Here is a 6,015-nt window from a genome sequence, read left to right as displayed (position 1 = left end):
CCTTCTCTCAAAAATCAATAAATTAAAAAAATGTTTTAATGGAGTTTGAGCTGCTATACCAGGGAAACTGCCTTGCAGGACTTATTCCTCAAACCTTTGGAATGTTCAAACTGGCCAGAATAATCTCTGGACTGGGCATAAAGCAGCATTGTATCCAAACAATTGTTTGTAAAGATGACAAGAAGCCAAGCTAAAAATTAAACACACTATTTAGAATTAGCATCACTATATTAGCTAATATGCAGTTATAGAAACTCCTTCTATTCATTAATTGTTTCCCTCACTTTTCTCATAAATACCCCCTGCCTTTACTCCCTGTGGACACCACAATAGAGATACCTACTAAGAAGAGTACCTGTGGCCAACTGGCATCAAATTTTAAAAATAGAGCCTAACAGCCATCTCTACACAGGGGCCTCTCATGCAAACTGCACTTTGGGGAAAACCTGCACTAAAGTGCCTGCCTCCTGCACTGAACTGCTTTCCTGTATTTCAAGTGCCACGTGAGCCAGTACTTATAAAGGAGTTCCTAGAATCCTATTTCAACCAATAGGATTGAGACCTTCCTGTCCAATTGGAGCTACACAGTTATATCTCCATCAACATAGTCACTGACCAATCAGAGCAGCTCCATTCTGACCAACCAGAACAGTTTTTTTGACCAAACTGTGAGGATTTGGCATCCTCATTTGAGTAAGGATGGACCAATCAAGGACCAAGGTCAAGGACTCTGTCTATGTAAGTTAGCTCTCTTCCAGCTCTGGGAAAGCACTTTTCTTTTCCACTGAAGGCTGCATTTCCCCAGGGAGAGTTAAAGCTCTGAAGACATCTCACCAGAGCAGAGTGAAGCAGACCAAAACAGGGCAGAGCAGAGTGGACTGCAGCAGGTGGAGCAGCCCAGAGCAGAGCAGAGCTGTATAGTTGAAGAGGGGCCTGGCCCTAGGGCTGCCTTGCCCCAGGGCCTCCCTGCCCCAGGGCGTCCCCATGGCCCTGCTGCTTCGCAATTGAGCTATTTGTATTGAACAAAGTTTTCTTCTTCACCACACCCCAAGTTCAGAATCCCTGTTGGCATTGAATTGGTGACAATACCATAGGTTAACATGTTGAGACAGTGGGCCATTGGGAATGTGGAAGTAGTATAACCATGGGATGGGAGTTAAGGCTGAATATCCTTAAAAAGGGAAGCACAGGTAAATAGAAGCCAGTCAGGTCTTACTCGGCCTTTAGTGAGAAAGCACACTTTGGATGATTTCCATTCTGTAAAAGATCACGATCTCAGTTTTGCCTTCTGTCTCATTTTTCCTGTATTTTACATCCAGTATAACATTTACATAAGTCATAAAAATGTCAACAATTGACTTAGACATGTTTGGTAATCATAACAGTTGGACTATATAGAATAGCCCAAAGAATATGTGTAACTATTATTATGACTAGTATGCTGATATAAGGAATGTTCGACCATATAGAGAATTTTTATGAGTTTATTTGACCCAAATTGACAATAGCTGGGAAGCAACATCTCAACAGATTGAGAAAAGGCCCCTGACAATGCCAGTTTTGCAGCTTATTCAGTGCCTTAGAAAACAAGGAGGGTTACATGAAATCCATGGTGGTTGATTAAGGGGGCAGGAGAAAGCAAAGCAGGGAAGTCTCTGGGATGGAATAAAAAACAGAATGGAGGGACACACACTTCTTGTACATTGGTGGACATGGGATGATAGACATGCACAGCACGTAGAGATGGTACGTGGGCAACAAAGTGACAGTGAGGGGTTCGGTGGTCTCCTGCTCCCGCCCTGGCCGTGGTGCATTGAGGGGTCTGGAAAAGAAGACTCTGACATTTCAAAGGAATGTCATCTTAGGTGCAAAAACACAATAGGCAGTCTCACTTAAGGCCAAGATTGACCTTTGTCAAGGAAACTACAGGCCTAGGACATGACTGCCCACCATGACCTGCTTTGGGTTATGAATATTTATGTTAAAACCATCCCATGTGGTTACTTTCAGCATCTGAGTTTGTAAGGTCTGTCATTCAGGCCTCCCCTGAGCTTGTTAGGCTTAGTATCGTCCACAATATCACTAACAGACAGACAAAGACAATAAACAATGGATCCTCTGAGTTCAATATCAATCCATATGTGTACAGGTCTTAACTATGTATTGGGGTACCTGTCTGCCTCCGATGTTAGCATCTTCTCATCCTAGAGTAGACTTTGGTGTCTGTTGCACATGGAGGTGAGTTTCAGAGACAAGGATAGATGTTCCTTTGTGGTCAGGTGCTGATAAGGTCACTTCCAATGAAGTGGGAGAATGTCTTAGTGATATCCTTCCCCTAAGAAAAACTAAATCTGGTGGCAGTCAGTGAACTCTAGAGCCTTAATCCCCTGGGAGCTTGCTGTGAAAGGAAGAGGCTACCTATCTGGCATTTTTCTGAAGTGACTTCATCAAACCTTGGCAATATGTAAGATGTTTCCTATCAGTAATGTCAGCTCATAAATTCCTTTATCTAATTTAAATTTAGTTTAAATGCACCAGGATGCATAAAGAGTGTAAAAACTGAAAGAAAAGGGGGAATTAGGAAGAACCAAGTGAATATCTTGGGTTTCCCATACCCTTGGTTAGTTCGTCTAATTTACAACCATAATTTACCCATATAAAACTACCACTTACCTTACAATGCGTCTCATACAATCCAACACGAAAAAACAAGCCTGAGTAGTTTAAGATTTTTCTTTTGTAAGGAGAAAAAAACAATCTTTCTGAGGTGATCCAGGGGCCCTTCTGGAACATGACAAATTTATTCCTTCATTTATCAATATTTTAACCCTTAAAACCTCACTTTCTGAAAACTAGGAAGTAATCAGCATTCTTTAGCTTGGCAAATATATGAAAATATTTTATAACTTCTAGAAGCACATTTTATAGACATCAAAGTCTATTATTAACATGGATTTATTTTATAAAGCCCTAGTAAAATATAAATATAAATTATAAATATTATCAATAATTTAAAAGACATATCTGTTCTATTTAAACAACTTAAACTAACTTTTATTTACTAAAGATATATCTTAGATTATGTAAACTTGAAAAGCATTTGAGTTAGTTTCTATAGTTCTGAGAATTTTAGAACATTCAATTTTTGAAAGTGCTTGCCTTTAAATTAATTTCAACAATTTGGAGGTAGAAAATTATTTCACATTTACAACATATATATGTAGAAATACACAAATAGACACGGAGACCTTCAGTCATGAAAAGAAACTCATTAGGGTATAAAAACACAGTGGATCCAAATTTTGTGTTGGAAACATTTGTAATTTATTTTTTGTCCTTAACTAGTCAAGTTCCAAATGACTTTCTCCTTTTTAAAATAAGGACAACCATTTGTAAAATTTTGTTTTTCAACTACAGTTTGCATTCAACATTATTTTGTACTAGTTTCAGGTGTATAGCCTAGTGGGTTAGATAATCACATACTTTACGAAGTGTCCAGTACCCACTTGGCACCAAACATATAGTCACTACAATATTGTTGATTATATTCCCTATGCTTTACTTCATATCCATATGACTATTCTATGACTATCAATTTGTACTTAATCTCCTCATCCATTTCACCCATCCCTGTGCCCCCTTCCCTCTGGTATCTTTCAATCTGTTTTGGGTGTTTGTAATTCTGTTTCTATTTCTTTGTGTGTCTATTTTGTTCATTAGATTCTACCTATAAGTTAAATCATATGATGTCTTTCTCTGTCTGGGTTATTTCACTTTGCATAATACCCTGTAGGTCCATCCATGTTGTCACAAATGGTAAGATTTTATTCTTTTTTAAAAAAGGTTTTATTTATTTATTTTTAGAGAGAGGAGAAAGAAGTGAGAAAGAGAGAGAGAGAAAAAAACATCAATATGTGGTTGCCTTTCATGCGTCGCCTACTAGGAACCTGGCCTGCAACCCAGGCATGTGCTCTGATTGGGAATCGAACCAGTAACCCATTGCTTTGCAATCTGGCACTCAATCCACTGAGCCATACCAGCCAGGGTAGATTTTATTCTTTTTTTATGGCCAAGTAATACTACTTTGTTTATATGTACAACAAATTCTTTATCCACTTTATCCATTCTATGGATGGGCAGTTGTCTTACTTCCATATATTGGGTCTTATAAATAATGCTGCAGTGAACATAAATAGGGGTGCATATATTCTTTCAAATTAGTGTTTTGGGGTTCTTCGATATATATTGCTAGAAGTGGATCACTGGATCATAAGGCAGTTACATTGCTAATTTTTTTATTGTTGACACTATTACAGATATCCCCATATCCCTTCCTTTGCCCACCTCTACCCAGCCCCCGCCCCCTCCCTGCCCATGGCCATCATCACATTATCATCTGTGTCTATAAGTCATGCATACATACTCGTATACATTTTTGGCTAAACCCTCACCATCTTTCATTCAGTCCCCCCTTTTCCCTCTGACAGTTGTCAGTCTGTTCCATATGTCCATGCCTCTGTTTCTATTTTGTTTGTCAGTTTATTTTGTTCATTAGCTTCCACATATAAGTGAGATCATATGGTGTTTGTCTTTCTCTGACTGGTTTATTTCACTTAGCAAAATAATCTCCAGGTCCATCCATGCTGTGGCAAAAGGTAAAATTTCCTTCTTTTTTAAAAATATTTTATTTATGTGTTTTTAGAGAGAGAGGAAACGAGAGAGAAAGAGAGGGAGAAAAACATCAATGTGTGGTTGCCTCTCTCACGCCCCCTTCTGGGGACCTGGCCTGCAATCCAGGCATATGTCCTGACTGGGAATTGAACCAGCCACCCTTTGGTTCACAGGTCGGCATTCAATCCACTGAGTCACACCAGCCAGGGCAAATTTCCTTCTTTTTTATGGACACAGTGTGTAACTCATTTGGATTCATAGTGTTTTTGATACACTATGAATCCAAGTATGCCAATCACTGTACTGACAGTTAAAGTGCGATTTGATTTAGTAGCAGTTGGCCTGGGAGAAGTTCCATATCCAAAGAAAATCACAAGACATGTGACATGCCATGTCACATCCTGGGAAAAAACACTCAAGTGGAATGGGTCTGGAATTCGAGCCAATAATTCCGATCTGGAAGCTGTCTGGAGGTGATTGCAGGTGAAGTCCCCTTTCAGAGACAAAGAAGGTGTTGTGGCTGGAGGCAGGTGGCAGCAGGCACAATGAAAGCAGGTCATTCATGTTCAACTTTTTTAAATGAATACTATGGAGCTATAAAACATATATTTTGTAGAAATCAGAAGGCATGAAATAATTGCTTATATGAAGTAAAAAACTGACCATGAATGAAGGGTAATCACATTAAAATTTTTTTTCCATAAATTTAGATGGCATTATAAAAATATGCTGAATTGTAGTCTTCCAATTAAAAAATAATCTTAGGGTTGATATGATTGGGATGAGTTTATACATATGTTTTGGTTGTTATACTAATGTTTATTTTAAGCAAGTACACACAGCTGTGAGGAAGACAAGCCATTCCCAACCCTTTCCCTCTCTATTTGCTGTGCTGGGACCCAGAACCTGGCTCAGGTGTGCAGTAATAACTCTCTGAAATACTGCAGTTGAGAACTGGCCTATGTATTTTGCAACCAGAGATGGCAAGAAAATTACTTGTACTGGGACACACACTACAGACATGAATCTTACAGACTATAATTTAATTTAAATGGTAGCCTGGAGAGACGTCTCAGTTTCATGTGGACTTCTGTTGTGAACAGAACCATGAGCCCGGCAGCGCTTGTGCCATTTCTCACTGTGCCACCAGGGGGTAGTGTGTGTCTGTCTGGATCAATAAGACTGCTCTTCCAGGCTTTCTAGTTAGCCTTCTTCAAAATGTGTTTTCTAACATGAGAGGATGCCTTGAGGAAATATTTACTTGCTTTTCCTCTTCGTTTTCATTTTGGTGGTAATAAGTATCCACTGCAAGCACCAAATATAAGGTGAGCCACTGAAAGGAAG

This window comes from Phyllostomus hastatus, unplaced genomic scaffold (genome assembly GCF_019186645.2).
Source record: "Phyllostomus hastatus isolate PE091 unplaced genomic scaffold, TTU_PhHast_1.1 phas_scaffold_21, whole genome shotgun sequence".
Lineage (NCBI taxonomy): Eukaryota > Metazoa > Chordata > Mammalia > Chiroptera > Phyllostomidae > Phyllostomus > Phyllostomus hastatus.
This window is presented reverse-complemented; position numbering follows the sequence as displayed.